Below are 19057 nucleotides of genomic sequence, written 5' to 3' on the forward strand. Positions count from 1 at the left end.
TAGTATCTTCCCCATTTACTGTGGCTCCACACAAAGGCCACCTGGCTGATCTTTGAGGGGCCCTATTCTCTCCCTAGTTACCCTTTGACCTTAACATATTTGTAAAATCCTTTTGGATTCTCCTTAATTCTACTTGCCAACGCTAGCTCATGTCCCCTTTTTACCTCTACTTCTTTTATACTCTTCCAAGGATTCACTCGATCTATCATGTCTATACCTGACATTTGCTTCCTTCTTTTTCTTAACCAAGCCCTCAATGTCTTTAGTCATCCAGCATTCCCTATACCGACCAGGCTTCCCTTACACTCTGACAGGAATATACTTTCTCTGGATTTTTGTTGTCTCATTTCTGAAGGCTTCCCATTTTCCAGCCGTCCCTTTACCTGCGAACATTTGTCTCCAATCAGATCTCGAAAGTTCTTGCCTAATACCGTCAAAAATGGCCTTTCTCCAATTTAGAACTTCAACTTTTAGATCTGGTCTATCCTTTTCCATCACGATTTTAAAACGAATAGAATTATGGTCGCTGGCCCCAAAGTGCTCCCCCACTGACAGCTCAGTTACCTGCCCTGCCTTATTTCCCAAGAGTAGATCACGTTTTGCACCTTCTCTAGTCGGTACATCCACATACTGAATCAGAAACTAGTCTTGTACGCACTTATGAAATTCCTCTCTATAACTAAACCTTTAACACTGTGGCAGTCCCAGTTGATGTTTGGAAAGTTGAAATCCCCTACCATAACTACCCTATTATTCTTACAGATAGCTGAGATCTCTTTTCAAGTTTGTTTCTCAATTTCCCTCTGACTATTAGGTGGACTATAGTACAATCCCAATAAGGTGATCATCCCTTTCTTATTTCTCAGTTCCACTCAAATAACTTTCCGGGAATATTCTCCTTCAGCACAGCTGTAATGCTATCCCATATCAAAAATGCCACTCCCCCTCCTCTCTTGGCTCCCTTTCTATCCTTCTGTAGCATTTGTATCCAGGAACATTAAGCTGCCAGTCCTGCCCATCCCTGAGCTATATTTCTGTAATTGCTATGATATCCCAGTCTCATGTGCCTAACCATGCCCGAGGTTCATCTGCCTTCCCTGTTAGACACCTTGCATTGAAATAAATGCAGTTTAATGTATTAGTCCTACCTTATCCCTGCCTGCCCTGACTGTTTGATTCACTTCTGTTCTCAACTGTACCAGTCTCAGATCGATATCTTTCCTCACTATTTCTCGGGGTCCCACCCCTCCCCCCCGTCCCCCCCACCCGCCACCTTACTAGTTTAAATCCTGCCAAGCAGTTCTAGCAAATTTCCCTGCCAGTGTATTAGTCCCCTTCCAATTTAGGTGTAATCAATCCTTCTTGTACAGGTCTCTTCTACCCCAAAATAGATTCCAATGATCAAAAAGTGTGAATACTTGTCCCATACACCAGCTCCTTAGCCATGCATTCATATGCTCTATCCTCCTATTCCTGCCCTCACTGGGAGTAATCCAGAAATTACTAACCTTGAGAACCTCCTTGTTAAATTTCTGTTTAACTCTCTGTAATCTCCTTTCAGAATCTGAACATTTTGCCTTCCTATATCGTTGGTTGCAATGTGGACAATGACCTCTTGCTGAGTCCTCTTCCCCGTGAGAACATTCTGCACCCTCTCTGAGACATCCTTGATCCTAGCACCAGGGAAACGACACACCATTCTGCTTTTTCTCTTCTGGCCACAGAAACGTCTGTCTGTACCTCGGACTACAGAATCACCTAACACAATTGATCTCTTGGAAGACGAGGTACCCCTCGTTGCATTAGAGCCAATCTCAATATCAGAAACTTGGCTGTTCGTGCTTCGTTCCCCTGAGAATCCATCACCCCTACATTTTACAAAACAATATACCTGTTTGAAATGGGTATATCCACAAAAGACTCCTGCCCTAGTTGCCGACCTCTCTCACCCTTCCTGGAGTTAGCCCATCTAGCTGACAGTATCTGAGACTTTCCCCCCTTCCTAGAACTGCCATCCATCATATACTGTTGCTGTTGCAAATGCCTCATCGCTTCTATCTGTCTCTCCAACCGATCCACTCGATCTGATAAGATTCGCATCCAACAGCATTTTTGGCAGATATAATCCGCAGTAACTCTTAAACTCTCTTTAATCTCCCACATCTGACAAGAAGTACATATCACTGCAAAGGCCAGTTTAGCTACTTCACAATCTACAGACCCAGAAAATAACACCGTCTTACTCCTCTACAAAACACTGCACCAGGTTAAATTAATAGTTATGGCTTACATTTTCATTTTAATCAAGAGACTTATCTACAAAAACATATAATCAAGAAAGAAGCACTGTACTCACTAAAACAGCCTTTCCCTTGGACAGATGTAAAACAATAATTAACTTATCTGATTCTGTGCTGTGAACTTCGCCCAAACCAGTTCCACCAAGATTATTTGTGAAATTCACTGTTTGTTAATTTTCCCAGATGCACTCCGATGTCCAGCGACACACGAATTCAAAAACAGCAAAGGCAGTAACTGTGCTGATTCTCTCTCTCTCTCTCTCTCTCTCTCTCTCTCTCTCTCTCTCTCTCTCTCCTGCACTGTCCTCACCATGTGCTTCCGTTCATTCAAGTAAAATTTGCAACATTGTGTGTTTCTGATTTGACAAGAGATCACGTTGTCCCAGAGTTCTGATCCATCACAATGTATTCGGGTCCAGCTTTCGGTTTGTTCTGTAGTTACATCAGCTCATATCAGACAGAAGGAATGCTATTAAACTCAAAGCCTAATTTCTGACGAACTGATTAACTGATCCCACAATAGATCAGACACACCCAGCTCCAGTCGTCCAGATCCATGTTTCCTCCCAGACCTTGGCAAGACATCTACGCTGGGAATTAAATCCATATTAACTCTTCCCTAAACGATTCCTCTCTCAATCTGGACCTCATCCAACCTGAAACAAAATTTTCCCGCCCCTGCAAGACCTGTTGCTGTGCTACTACACAAGTCAGTGGGTAGATTACAGGTGCAATGCTATGCTCAGTGCTGTTCAGCACTTAACAGGAAGAACAGAATTACACTGGGATGAACACAGAGGAGACTTACAACCAAATTACTAGCGCTTGGAAATTACAGCCGCGTTGAGGGACAGGACACGGCTTGTTTTCTGGAGAACAGAGGTGAATGAGAGATGATGCCGTTGAGGTGCACAAACACAGGAGGATATTGATACAGATCTGTTACCAAGAACAGAAAGGAACATTTACCACGGGACAAACAGTGAGGCAGATTGCTGAAGGATTATATGATTCTTGAGGGCTAACCCCTCCATCCAGATGGTGGTGGTGTGTCTGGACTTCATTTCCTAGTTTGGGATCGTCAGGTGGCAATTCTCAATTCATTTAAAGGCAACCAGGATCTTGAACTGAAATGAATTTGCTTTCTAGACTGTAGACTAGGTGTCGGAAATTGGACTGTGAACATGGAGCCGGTTCAAATTTCTTTGAGAAAGTAGCACCTGTCCTATGTTTGCAACTTTAAGTTCTTGTCTACGGAGAAAACAGAATTAACATTTTGAGACCAGTAACCCTTCGTCAGAAGAACTTTTTCGGTGAAGAGTGGTTTCAGACAGGAATTTCTCCACCAATGCTGCCATACCTCTTGGGTTCCACAAGCTGCTTTTGTTTCAGTTCTACGTGTCCATGTAGGACAGATGTTAGGGGTAGATTCTTTACTCAGCGAGTCGTGAGTTTATGGAATGCCCTGCCAGTAACAGTGGTGGACTCTCCCACTTTATGGGCATTTAAACGAGCATTGGATAGGCATATGGAGGATAGTGGGCTAGTGTAGGTTAGGTGGGCTTGGATCGGCGCAACATCGAGGGCCAAAGGGCCTGTACTGCGCTGTATTTTTCTATGATCTATGTTCTATGTTCCACACACACAAACACACAGTTCCACACTCACACTCTCTCACACACACAAAAACACACACACTCAGAAACTCACACACACACAACCGCACGCACAAACACACACACCAACACACACACACGCACACACACTCACACACTCACTTACACAAGACACACACACGCTCACATACACAAACACAAAACGCACACACAAACACACACACACTTGCACAGACAAACACACACAAACATACACACAAACACACAAAAACACACACAAACACACATACACAAACGTACTCACACAAACACACACACACACACACAAAAACACACACACTCACACACACACACACTCACATAAACACACACACAAATCACACATACAAACACACACACAAACACTCACACAAGCACACTCACACACACACACTCACACACACTCACATAAACACACACGCACGAACACAAACACACACATACACACACACAAACACACACACACACCTGCAGGTTCAAACCCTGAGAAGCCCCAGAGACACACTCACGACACAAACTGTCACCAGTGTACTCCATAAACTAACACAAGATGTTTGCACAACCTAACAAAATCTTTGTACAATTTGAGACATCATTTTTTACCTGCCTGAGGAAAGGCTTGTCCCTCAAATTAAGCAAGTGTTTTGTTCAGGTTGATAAAACGTTTTTCCCAAATTAACACAAGTTTATTCCACATACTTATGCAAAGTATTTGCACAAAGTCACACACATTTGTCCAAATGAATGCCGCATTTTTGGCCCAAAACGGACACTAATTTATTTCACAGAGTTACACAGGATTTTTGCACAGATTAATTGAAACCACAGTGTGCCAGTGCAGTCTTCAAGCTTGCTGAGTTTGAGTTTTATCCGAATGAGGATATACCTTCTACAAATAAAGAAGGTATCTTCACAATTCGACATCGGAAAAGGATTACACAAAAGGACAGGGAGGATAGGCCTGACTTGAGCTGACAACTCAGAAGGAACATGCATCAGAATTCACTCAATGAAAGAACAGCTGACCATCTGATATTGATATGTAAGAAGACAATTCTCTATGTTTGTCACCATCAAATCCTGAATGTCATCAAATTCTGAATATTAACTGAACTAACCCAATGCTCCAAATGACAACAGCAAACAAGCAAATGATGAGAATTCTTCATAAAGCAACTTCGCAGCCCTGTAGCAATTCCATAGCAATCCCAGGGATGCCCCGAACTCCACCCACCCTCCTCACTAAGTGTTACAATTCAGGACCTGACATCGACATCAATGTGACTATGAGCTTAGGGATCAGTAAATTGGTTTCTCTGTATTGCAGGTCAGCTGCAATGGCTCAGAAAATAGAGCAAACTTTTTTTTCCTGTTTAAACAAATAAAGTAATTTTAAAAATATATATGCTCAGAAAGATGAAACAATCTACGGTGCACACACACACACATGCACACATATGCATACATACGCATATACACACTTCTAATTCCATTCATTTGTTTGCATTTCTTTGCAATGTGTACTATTTAGAAACAATAAAATGAACAGCAGACAGGAGCAAATGCTCTAATACATACATCACTGCATTGGCGTGGGGAGACCACCAGAGGTTGCCAATGTTTCACATTAAACAGATAGAGGACCACTCTCCAGGCCACTCTGGCCTAATTCCCAGACCATCCTCCCTTGTTCCAGAATTCCTAACCAGTCGTACTGCCCTTGCTTCCCTTCCTGATTGAACAGACCAGCAGTCCATTAAAGAAGCCCCGCCCACCGACCCAGTACCTTTCCCTGGTTGGATACCCTGTCACCACCCTTTTTCCATGGCATGTGGAAGGTCAGTGTTGATTCACGGCTGTTCCCCACCTGAGCCAGTCGACGATGGAGTGAAGCATGGATCTTGGTGTCCAATGCTATTATGCAGTTGGATGAGAGAACAAAATGTAATATCCTAAAGTTTGCAGATGATACCAAGCTGGGTGGATGGATGAGCTGTGATGAGAATGTCGAGATTCTCCATCATGATGTGGGCAAACCAATGACAGTTGCAGCATAATTTCGATAAGTACAATGTTTTCACTTTGGGTGCAAAAACATGACCCTGAATGGGTGTAAATTGGGGGAGTGGAGTGTGCAGTTGGACCTGGGTCTACCTATGCACCAGTTAGCGAAGGTCAGCATGCAGGTGTAGCAGGCAGTAAAGAAGGCAAATGCAATGTTGGGTTTCATTGCGAGAGGCTTCGAGTACAGGAGCAGGAATGTGTCGTTGCAGATATACAGGGCCTTGGTGAGGCTACTCCAAGAATGCTACAGGCAGTTTTGGTCTCCATTTCTCAGAAAGGGTGCTCTTGCTCTGGAGGAAGGGAGTGCAGGGAATGTTTAACCAGACTGATTCCGGGGATGGTGGGATTGACATGTGAGGAGAGATTTACCCAGTTAGGAATGCTGTCATTGGAGTTCAGACGAATGGGGGGGGGGGGAGGGGGATGGGGTACATCTCTTAGAGACTTGTACAACTCTAACAGGACGAGACAGGGTAGATACAGGGAGGATATTCCAGATCGTGGATGTGCCCAGAAACAGGGTTGACATTCTGAGGATTCAGGGTGAACCATTTAGGACGGAGCTGCGAATGACGTTTCTTCACCCAAAGAGTGGTGAGCCTGTGGAATTCGTTACCACAGGAAGTAGTTGTTGCAAAAAAATTAAATGTATTGAATAGGCGGCTAGATATAGCGCTTGAGTCGAATGGGATCTAATGTTACGGGGAGAAAGAACGCGATAGTGATCAGATATGATCATGATGAATGATGGGGCAGGCTCAAAGGTTCGAACGGCCTCCTCCTGCTCCTATCGTCTCTGCTTTTATGTTTCAACTACTTTCTGACTGCTGCCGAATTGCTTAATCATTCAGTTTGTTGGATTAACTGTTTACAATTGGCTGCCTTTATGTGTGTAACTGGATCTACTCTTGTTCGAATATAATTACATTGATATAGGATATCGGGAGGACACATCATGAATGTGCTATCTAGTTACACATCTTCCTTTATGTTGGCATGTCACCATCTGTCAAATACAGTTTAGGCACGTCCAGTGTCATTTGTAGAGGTTTGACCCCTGTAACAACTAACATCGGAGCATATTTTCTTCAGGAGTCTGTGCATAAATGAAGTGCCTCCTTTTCTGCCCCATTGAGGGTAGTAGATTAGTTCTGTGCATTTAACATGTTTGTACTATGGTGCACAATAGCACACAAAAACAATTGTCGACGTATTTTTATTGGCCACGCTAAATTGTCCACAGTGTCCAAGGATGTGCAGGTAAGTTGGGTTAACTGTGGATAATAGAGGTCATTTGGCTAGGGTGGGAATGGATGCTCTTTGAAGCGTTGGTGTGGACTTAAGGGGCTGAATGCCCTGCATCTGTAAGTGGTGACTCAGTGCCTCGCTTTGCTACCTTACAGTGCCAGGCTCCTGGGTTCAGTACCATCCAGATGGGCCTGCTTCCATCCTGTATGGATTCTATTCTATGATTCATTTGGGAATGGCACAACTTAATTTCTGATGCCCGCTGAGTGATGTTTCCTCATATTCGAAATCTAGTTGTTGAACCTAAAGGGGGCTTCTGAAATGTAGAGAGCAAATGAGGTTCATTTTCAATTCTTTACGTAAGTTTGGTATTTGGATTCAAGAGCATATCCCTCCAAACCTTTCCTCATCATGTGTCTATCTATGTGTCTTTTAAACATTGTAACTGTTTCCTCGTGCACCACTTCGTCAGGAATCTCAATCCGAATACAAACCAGCATGGTAAGATTTACGAGACTAGAGTGGTTCTACTTCGAGGACAGAGGTTGTCAGGAGGTTGGAAAGAGCTGTTCAAAATCCATAGGGTAAATGGAGGGAAACTTATGCTGCTTTCGCGTGAGTGTCAGAGGTTGAGAGACAACCTGACAGGAGTATTTCAAATTGATGAGTTGCGTAGATAGGTTGGAAAGTTGGAGCCTTTTTCTCAGACTGTCGGGCATAGGTTTAAGGTGAGAGGGGGAAAGGTTAATGGAGATGTGCAAGGCGGGGTTTTTACACAGACGGTAGTAGTTGCTTGTAATGTGCTGCCTGGGGGTGAACAAATTAAATTTTTGAATAAGAAAAAGGATGATTTTTCAAGAACATTCTGAATGTGACTAACTAGCTTTCATTGTGGAGCATATCATAGTGCTGAACTGAGTTGGTTTGTTCAATTAATTCTTCACTTAATGACCTCTCATGGGAATAGAATCTCCTCAAGGGATGCTTTCAAACTCTTTAAAGTGACAGCGCGCTTTCTCAGTGTCAGGTGAAGCATCTTGGTTCTCTTGAATGAGAGGGATCCTTGTGTAACGAATTCATGGAGAGATGTCAAGCAGCAGAACAGAAGATACTCGATATACTTTATTCCGTAGAAAAGATTTATTTTCCACTCCTGGCTGATTTTGGTGTTCCAGGTGAGTTCCTCTGTCTTGTTTTGAAATCAATCCATATTTATTAATGGTCTGATGTCTTCGAACAGATGATAAGTGTTGTTTAATATATTCCAGATATCTCTATCACTGCGCTATGAATTCAGATGGATCAATCAAATGATAATTTATGTTTGCTGTTTAAATTGCACTGCAGAAGTGTTGTCATAAAAATGAATCACAAGTTGAGCGATTAACACACATTGAACTTTATTCATCCGGAAAGTGATGGAAGGTGTCAGCAACAGTGCTATCAAGCAGCACCTGCTCAGCAATAACCTGCTCAGTTACAGTTCCACCAGGGCTAATCAGCTCCTCACCTCACGACAGACAAATGAGCTGTATTCCAGAGGGGAGATGAGATTGACAGCCCTTGACCACAGACTGCATTCGACCGAGTGTGGCATCAAGGAACCGAGCAAAACTAAAACCAATGGGAATCAGGGAGCAAACGTTCTGCTATTTGGAGTCATACCTGATATATAGGAAAATATACTTGTTGGAGGTCAGTCATCTCTGCTCCAGGACATCTCTCCAGGCGTTCCTCATGGTAGTGTGCTAGACCCCAACTACCTTCAGCTGCTTCATCATAAGGTCAGAAGTGTGGATGTTCGCCACTGATTGCACAATGTTCAGCATCATTCCCGACGCCTCGGATACTGAAGCAGTCCATGTTGATACACAACAAGATCTGGACAATTTCCAGGCTTGGGCTGTTAACTGGTGAGGAACATTCACGCCACACAAACACCAGGCTGTGACTGGCTCCAATTAGAGACAATATGACCACTGCGCTATGACATTCAATGGTGTTACCATCACTGCATCCCCCACTATCAACACCGTGGGGGGTATTCATTGACCAGAAACTAACTGAGCTAGCCATATAAATGCAGCAGCTGCAAGAGGAGATTAACGACTGGGAATCTTCTAACAAGTAACTCACCCCCTGACCCCCCAAAGCCTGTCCATCATCGACAAGGCACGAGTCAGGAGGGTGAAGGAATATTTTCCACTTGCCTGGATGGGAGCAGCTCCACCAGCTCTCAAGAAGATCGACACCATCCAGGACAAAGCAGCCCCAGCTTCATTGGCACATCATCCACAAACACCCACTCTCACTGTCGCCAACACGTGGTAGCAGAGAGTACTATCTACAAGATGCACTGCAGAAATTCACTAAAGATCCTTAGATCGCATCTTTCAAAATCATGACCACTTCCATCTAGAAGGATGAGGGCAACAAATAGATGGGAATACCAACCGCTACATGTTCCCCTCCGAGCCACTCACCATCCTGACTTGGAAATATATCGCTGTTCCTTCACTGTCGCTGCATCAAAATCCATTAATTCCCTCCCTAACTAGATTGTGGATCAACCCACAGCACATATACTGCAGTGGTTCAAGAAGGCACTTCACCCCAACCTTCTCAGGGGCAGCTAGGGGTGAGCAATAAACGCTGGTTGCAACCAGTCACACCCATAACTCACAACTGAGTTTAGAATATTAAGTCTAAAATTGACACAGGATTAAAAATATTTTTCTTTGTTGTTGTAGTTCGTTTATAACAGCTGATCAAGTTAGAGGCATAACGGACATTGATTTGAAATGTTTGGTAAACTTTCTCTTTGTCATTTTATATTTATACATGAATAACTTTTAATGGTATAGTATGTAGGTTTGCTAATCGATGTAGATTTACAAAAGTCTAGCACTGGAGAAAGGAGATAACTGTAATTTTTAGCTTTTGTAACTTTACTCTTCACTATTTTTTTTAATGTGACTATTTGATTTCTTTCGTTTACAGCAAATCTAGTCACAACTGTGATTCTCTCTCGGGGTAAATGTGGTCTCTCTAAGTGTGTCACCAGCTATCTGATGGGCATGGCTCTGGCAGATCTACTGGTTGTTCTCATTGATCTGATACTAAGACACATTCCAGTTGTGTATTGGCTGCAGTTCATGTTCCTATGGTATGTGCCTGTATGTAATATACATGCTGTCTTCCTCTATGCTGCCACAGACTGTTCTGTCTGGTTCACCGTTACTTTCACCTTTGACCGATTTGCAGCTATTTGCTGTCAGGAGTTCAAAACAGTGTATTGCACAGAGAAAACTGCAGCTGTTGTTCTTGGAACAATCACTGTGCTATTCTGTTCAAAGAACATTTTCTGGTATTTTCTGTACTCGGGAGAATATCTGCTTGCTAATTATCCCTGGTTTTGCTTCATACCAAGCAGTTTACTTTTCTCAGAGGTCTGGATAATAATTGAATTCCTCCATTATATTTTAAACCCATTAATTCCATTTGTCCTTGTTCTGCTGTTCAACATATTGACAGTCAGGTATATTGTAGTGGCCAGCAGATCCCGAAAGAAACTGAAGGGTCATAGCAGATCTGAGAGAGTCTGGGACCCAGAGATGAACAATCGAAGGAAATCAATGAAATTGCTGTTTGTTATATCTGGGAATTTTGTTCTATTATGGGCGGTGTTTCTTATTTATTTTGTTTGGAGACGTATGTGGTATTTAGGATATAAATCTGTACGGATGCACGCATTTGTTAGAGAAATTGGATTCATGCTTCAGCTCCTGAGTTGCTGCACAAATACATGTACTTATGCTATGACCCAGGCTAAATTCCGAGAGCAATTGAAGAATGGTTTGAAATATCCAGTTAATCTAATTGCGAAAATATTTAAGTCATCAGATGGAATAAAAGCGTCCTGCAGTTAAATTGTGTCATTTTCTCCATTGGTCTTTGGAGCTGACTATTGAATGAGAACAATAATCAGAAAACGGAAAAGCTACAGCAGGTCGTCTGTCAGGTGTGATACACTCGTGTTTATTTTGATAATAGGTCACCCACACCACGCAATGTTTATGGTTTGTGCAAATACCATGTCCTGACATTACCAGTCCAAAAATAGGACCGGAAATCTAACAAAACTAAACTGACACACACGAAATCAGTATGCCCAGCACAAGACACGACAACGATTTTGAGAAAGGTTATAAGAAAGTGAAAACGTGCTCCATTAGTGAAATTGCACAACAGTGAGTTGTGTGCTGTTTTGAAATTGAGCGATAGTTCTGCTGTTCTTTGCCACAATGAAGCAAATTTGTGAAACACATAATTCACCTTCAGCAAAATTTTCTTTAAATCTGCACTCCAGGGTTCTCAAAGGTTAACCTGATGAGTAGTGATATCTCTCGCGTATGTCAATGCATCATTGAAGCTGTAGAAATAATTGTATATGTTAAGGTGTTTCATCATGTAAAGGAGGCAGAAAAGAAGATTTGAGACACCTCCAGGAAGCTGTTTAGTGCAAATTCTAGAACGGTCCAATGATAAGCGATTTGAGCAGGTTTATATTTGCTGTCAATTATGGTCGAGATCATGTATGCCTCAAAGCTGCTCAATGTTTAACTGGTTCAAAGTATGTTTTTCAACTGGCCGAAGAATTACGTAAGTCAAGTGAAGTTTATCCATCCATCCTCTCACTCTGTGCATCTCTCTCTATATATCCCACCCTCACTCTGTGCGTCTCTCATGATCTATATCCCCTCACTCTGTGCATGACTCACTATGTATTACCCTCTCACTCTGTGCATCTCCCTCTATATATCCCACCCTCACTCTGTGCATCTCTCACTCTCTATCCCCCCTCACTCTGCGCATCTCTCACCATCTATCCCTCTCTCGCTCCATGCGTCTCTCACTACCTATCCCACCTCACTCTGTGCGTCTCTTACTGTATATCCCAGCTTCATTCTGTGAATCTCTCCCTATCTTTACCTCCTCACTCTGTGCATCCCCCACTAGCTATACCCGCTCGCTCTATGCATCTCTTACTATCTATCCCACCCTCACTCTGTGTGTCTCTCACTGTCTATCCCACCCTCATTCTGTGTTCTCTCACTCTCTATACACCTTCACTCTGTTCGTCTCTCACTATCTACCTCCCTTCATTCTATGTGTCTCTCACAATCTATACCCCCTCACTCTATGCGTCTCTCACTATCTATACCCCGTCACTCTGTGCGTCTCTCACTATCTTTCCCCTCTCACTCTGTGCATCTCTCACTATCGATCCACCCTCACTCTTTGCGTCTCTCACTATCTATCCACCCTAACTCTGTGCATCTCCAACTATCTATACCCCCTCACTCTGTGCATGTATCACTATGTATTACCCTCTCACTCTGTGTATCTGTTTCTATATATCCCATCCTGTCCATCTCTCATTTTCGATCCCCCCTCACGCTGTGCGTCTCTCACGATCTATACCCCTCACTCTATGCGTCTCTCACGATCTATACCCCCTCACTCTGTGCGTCTCTCACTATCTATCCAACCCCTCACTCTGTGCGTCTTTCACTGTCTATCCCACCCTCACTCTCTGCATCTCTCACTATCTGACCCTCCCTCACTCGGTGCGTCTCTCACTATCTATCCACACCCACACTCTGTGCGTCTCTCATTATATATCCCACCTCACTCAGTGCGTCTCTCACTATCTTTCCCCCTCACACTGTGCATCTCTCACGCTGTGCGTCTCTCACTGTCTATCCCACCCTCACACTGTGTTTCTCTCACTATTTATCCCACCTCACTTTGTGCGTCTCTCACTATCTAACTTGCCTTATTCTGGGCGTCTCTCACTATCTATACCCCCTCACTCTGTGCATATCTCACCATCTATCCCTCTCTCGCTCTATGCGTCTCTCACTACCTATCCCACCTCACTCTGTGCGTCTCTCACTGTATATTCCAGCCTCATTCTGTGCATCTCTCCCTATCTATATCCCCTCACTCTGTGCATGCCCCACTAGCTATATCCGCTCACTCTATGCATCTCTTACTATCTATCCCACCCTCACTCTGTGTGTCTCTCACTGTCTATCCCACCCTCATTCTGCGTTTCTCTCACTTTCTATACACCTTCACTCTGTTCGTCTCTCACTATCTACCTCCCCTCATTCTATGTGTCTCTCACGATCTATACCCCCTCACTCTATGCGTCTCTCACTATCTATACCCCGGCACTCTGTGCGTCTCTCACTATCTTTCCCCTCTCACCCTGTGCGTCTCTCATTATCTATCCACCCTAACGCTGCGCATTTCTCACTATCTCCTCACTCTGTGCATCTCTCACTATCTATCCATCCGCTCACGCTGTGCGTCTCTCACGATCTATGCACCCTCCCTCTGTGCTTCTCTCACTATCTATCCCATCCTCACTCTGTGAGTCTCTCACTATTAATCCCCCTCCCTCTGTGCGTCACTCACTATCTATCCTACCCTCATTCTGTGCATCTCTCACTATTACTCCCCCTTAGTCTGTGCGTCTCACACAATCTATACCCCTCTCACTCTGTGGGTCTCTCACTATCTAGCCCCCTCACTCTTTGCGTCTCTCACTGTCTATCCCCCCGTACTTTGTGCGGCTCCCACAATCTATCCCCTCATTCTGTGTGTCTCTCATTATCTATCCCACTTCTCCTTCTGTGCGTCTCTCTCACTACCTTTCCATCCGCTCATTCTGTGCATCTGTCTTACTATCTATCCACCCCCGCACTCTGTGGGTCGCTCACTATCTATCCACCCTCTCAATCTTTGCGTCTCTCACTATCTATCCCCCTCACTCTGTCTTTCTCTCACTATCTATGCCCCCTCACTTTGTGCAGCTCTCACTATCTATACCCACTCACCGTGTGCATCTCTCACTATCTATCTCTCCTCATTCTATGCGTCTTTCACTAACTATGCCCACTTACTCTGTGCATCTCTCACTATTTATCCACCCCTCACTCTGTGCATCTCTCACCATCTATCCCATCCTCACTCCGTGCGTCTTTCACTACCTATCCCATCCTCACACCGTGAGTCTCTCACTACCTATCCCCCTCACTCTGTGCGCCTCTCGACACCTATCCCCATCACTCTGTGTGTCTCTCACTATCTATCACACCTTTACTCTGTGCTTCTCTCACTACCTATCCCCCCTCAGTCCGTGCATCTCACACTATCTATCCCACGCTCACTCTTTGCGTCTCTAACTATCTATCTCCCCTCACTCTATTCGTCTCTCACTATCTATCTTCCCGCAATCTATGCATCTCTCACTATCTATGCTCCCTCACTGTGGGCGTCTCTCACGATCTATCCTCGTAATTACTCTTTGCGTCTCTTACTATCCATCCCACCTCACTCTGTGCATCTCTGACTATCTATACCCGCTCACTCTGAGCATTTCTCACTATGTATTGCCACCTCACTCTATTCGTCTCCCACTAACTATCTTCCCGCCATCTATGCATCTCTCACCATCTATCCCACCCTCACTCTTTGTGTCTCTCACTCTCTATCCCCCTCACTCTGTGCGTCTCGCACTATCTATCCACACCCTCACACTGTGCATCTCTCAAGATCTATACCACCCTCACTCTCTGTGTCTCTCACTATCTATCCCCTCCTCATTCTGTGCGTCTCTCGCTAATAATTCCCCTCACTCTGTGTGTCTCTCATTATTTATGCCCTCTCACTCTGTGCGCCTCTCACTATCACCACTCACGCTGTGCATCTCTCACTATCTCTCCCGCCTCACTCTGTGCGTCTCTCACGATCTATCCTATGCTCACTATGTGCGTCTATACCCGTCAAGTTGGGCGTCTCTCACTATCTATCCTCCTCACTCCGTGCGTCTCTCACTAATTATCCAACCTCACTCTGTATATCACTCACTAACTATCCCCCTCAATCTGTGCATCTCTCACTATCTATCATCCCTCACTCTGTGCGTATCTCAATACCTATCCCATGCTCACTCTGTGCATCTCTCACTATCTATCCCCCTCACTCTGTGCGTCTCTGACTGTCTGTGCCCCCTCACTTTGTGCGTCTCCCACTATCTATCCCCTCATTCTGTGCGTCTCTCATTATCTATCCACTTCTCCTTCTGTGCGTTTCTCTCACTATCTTTCCATCCCTTCATTCTGTGTGTCTGTCTTAATTACTATCTATCCCCTCACTCTGTGTGTCTCTCACTATCTATCCACCCTTCACTCTGTGCGTCTCTCACTTTCAATTCGCCTTCACTCTGTGTCTCTCACTATCTATCTATCTAAACTTATTCTATGCGTCTCTCACTACCTATGCCCCCTCACTCTGTTCATCTCTCACTATTTATCCACCCCTCACTCTGTGCATCTCTCACCATCTATCCCACCCTCACTCTGTGCATCTCTCACTATCTATCCCATCCTCAATCCGTGCGTCTCTCACTATCTATCCCTCCCTCGCTCTATGCTTCTCTCTCTATCTATCCCACCCTCACTCTGTGCGTCTCTCACTATTTATCCCGTCCTCACTCCGTGCATCTCTCACTATCTGTCCCGCCCTTACTCTATGTGTCTCTTACTATCTAGCTCCCCTCACTCTGTTCGTCTCTCACTATCTATCTCCATCACTGTGGGCGTCTCTCACTACCTATCATACCATCTCTCCGTGCATCTATTACTCTCTATCCCGCCCAATCTGTGCATGTCTCACTCTCCATCCCCATTCACTCTGTGCGTCTTTCACTATCTATCCCCCTCACTCAGTGCTTCTCTCATTATCTATCCACTTCTCCTTCTGTGCGTGCCTCTCACTATCTTTCCATCCCCTTATTCTGTGTGTCTGTCATACTTTCTATCCAACACCGCACTCTGTGAGTCTCTCATATCTATTCACCCCCCCCCCCGCTCTGTGCGTCTCTCACTTTCAATTCCCCTTCATTCTGTGTGTCTCTCACTATCTATCCACCTTCTCACTCTGTGAGTCTCTCACCATCGATCACCCTCACTCTTTGCTCTCTCACTATCTATCTATCTCCCCTCATTCTATGCGTCTCTCACTATCTATCCTCCCTCAGTCTGTGCGCCTCTCATGATCTATTCCACCTCACTCTGTGCATCTCTCACCATCTACCCAACCCTCACTCTGTGCATCTCTCACTATCTACCCCCATATTCTGTGCGTCTCTCACTATCTATTAATCTCCACTCATTCTATGCATCTCTCACTCTTTATGCCCCCTCACTCTGTGCGTCTCTCACTGTTTATCCACACCCTTTCTCTGTGCATCTCTCACCATCTATCCCATCCTCACTCTGTGCATCTCTCACTTTCAGTTCCCCTTCACTCTGTGCGTCTCGCACTATCTATGTACCCTCTCATTTTTTGGGTCACTCACTATCTATGCTCCATCTCACTCTGTGCGTCTCTCACTATCGATCCCCTTCTCTCTGTATTTCTGTCACTAACTATCTCCCTCACATTGTGCGTCTCTCGCTATCTATACCTGCTTGCTCTATGCATCACTTACTATGAATCCCAACCTCACTCTGTGCTTCTCCCACTATCTATCCCACCCTCACTCTGTGCGTCTCTCACTATCCATCCTACCCTTACTCTGTGTGTCTCTCACTATCTATCCACCCTCACTCTTGTTTCTCGCACTATCTATCCCCCCTTACTCTATGCGTCTTTCACTATCTCTCCCGGCTCACTCTGTTCGTCTCTCATTATCTATCCCATGCTCACTCTGTGCGTGTCTCACTATCTATCCCACCCGCACTCTCTGTGTCTCTCACGATCTATCCCACCATCTCTCCGTGCATCTGTCACTATTTATCCCCCTCACCTTATGCGTCTCTCACGATCTATACCCCTCACTCTGTGCGTCACTCACTGTTTAATCACATCCTTACTCTGTGCATCTCTCACTATCTATCCCATCCTCACTCTGTGCGTCTCTCACTTTCAATTCCCCTTCACTCTGTGCGTCTCACACTATCTATGTACCCTCTCATATTTTGGGTCACTCACTATCTATCCTCCATCTCACTCTGTGTGTGTCTCACTATCGATCCCCTTCACTCTGTATTTCTGTCACTAACTATCCCCCTCACATTGTGCATCTCTCGCTATCTATACCCGCTCGCTCTATGCGTCACTTACTATGAATCCCAACCTCACTCTGTGCTTCTCCCACTATCTATCCCACCCTCACTCTGTGCGTCTCTTACTATCCATCCTACCTCACTGTGCGTCTCACTATCTATCCCACCCTTACTCTGTGCGTCTTTCACTATCTATCCCCCTCAATCTGTGCATCTCTCACTACCTATCCCCCTCATCTGTGCGTCTCTCACTATCTATCCCATGCTCACTCTGTTTGTCTCTCACTATCTATCCACCATCACTCTTGTTTCTCGCACTATCTATCCCCCCTCACTCTATGTGTCTCTCACTAAATCTCCAGGCTCACTCTGTTCGTCTCTCACTATCTATCCCACGCTCACTCTGTGTGTATCTCACTATCTATGCCACCCGCACTGTCTGCGTCTCTCACTATCTATCCCTCCATCTCTCCGTGCATCTGTCACTATCTATCCCTCTCACCTTATGCATTTGTCACTATCTATCCCCCTCACTCTGTGTCTCTCACTCTCTATCCCCCTCACTCAGTGCATCTCTCACTATCTATCCCCCCCCCACTCTGTGGGTCTCTCATTATCTATTCACTTCTCCTTCTGTGCGTCTCACTCACTATCTTTCCATTCCCTCTTTCTGTATGTCTGCCTTACTTTCTATCCATCCACGTACTCTGTGCGTCTCTCACTGTCTATTCCGCCCTCACTCTGAGCGACTCTCACGATTTATCCATCCTCACTCTGTGTGTCTCTCACTATCTATACCCAATCACACTGTGCATCTCTCACTATCTATCCCACCCTCACTCTCTGTGTCTCTCATTATCTATACACCCTCGCTCTCTGCGTCTCTCACTTCCTATCCCACCCTCATTCTGTGCGTCTCTCACGATTACTCCCCTCACTCTGTGCGTCTCTCACTAAATATACCCTGTCACTCTTTGCATCTCTCATTATCTCTCCCGCCTCACTTTGTGCGTCTCTCACTATCTATCCCATGCTCACTGTGTGCATCTCTCAATATCGATCCTATGTTCACTCTGTGCATCTCTCATTATCTATACACCTCACACTGTACGTCTCTCACTATCTATCCTTCCTCACTCTGTGCGTCTCTCAATATCGTCCCTCACTCTTTCCATCATTCACTATCTATACCCCCTCTCTCACGCTGTGCGTCTCTCACTGTCTATCCCTTCTCACTCTGTGCATCTCTCATTGTCAATAGCCCGCACTCTGTGTGTTTCTCACTATCTCACTATCTATCACGCCTCACTCTGTGCATCTCTCACTATCTATCCCACACTCACTCTGTGTTTCTCTCACTATCTCTAACACGTCACTCTGTGCGTCTCTCACTACCTATCCCTCGCTCACTCTGTGCGTTTCTCACTATCTATCCTCTCTCATTGTGTGTCTCTCACTATACCCCCACTCTATGTGTCTCTCACTATCTAAACGCCCTCACAGCGTGTGTCTCTCCCTATCTATCCCCCTGACTCTGTATATCTCTCACTATCTATCCCACCCTCACTCTGTGCATCTCTCGCTACTAATCCCCCTCACTCTGTGCGTGTCTCACTATCTATCTCCCCTCATTCTATGCTTCCCTTCG

Source organism: Chiloscyllium plagiosum, unplaced genomic scaffold (genome assembly GCF_037043375.1).
Source record: "Chiloscyllium plagiosum isolate Xiang-an unplaced genomic scaffold, Cpla_swu_hap1 HiC_scaffold_21, whole genome shotgun sequence".
Classification (NCBI taxonomy): Eukaryota; Metazoa; Chordata; class Chondrichthyes; order Orectolobiformes; family Hemiscylliidae; genus Chiloscyllium; species Chiloscyllium plagiosum.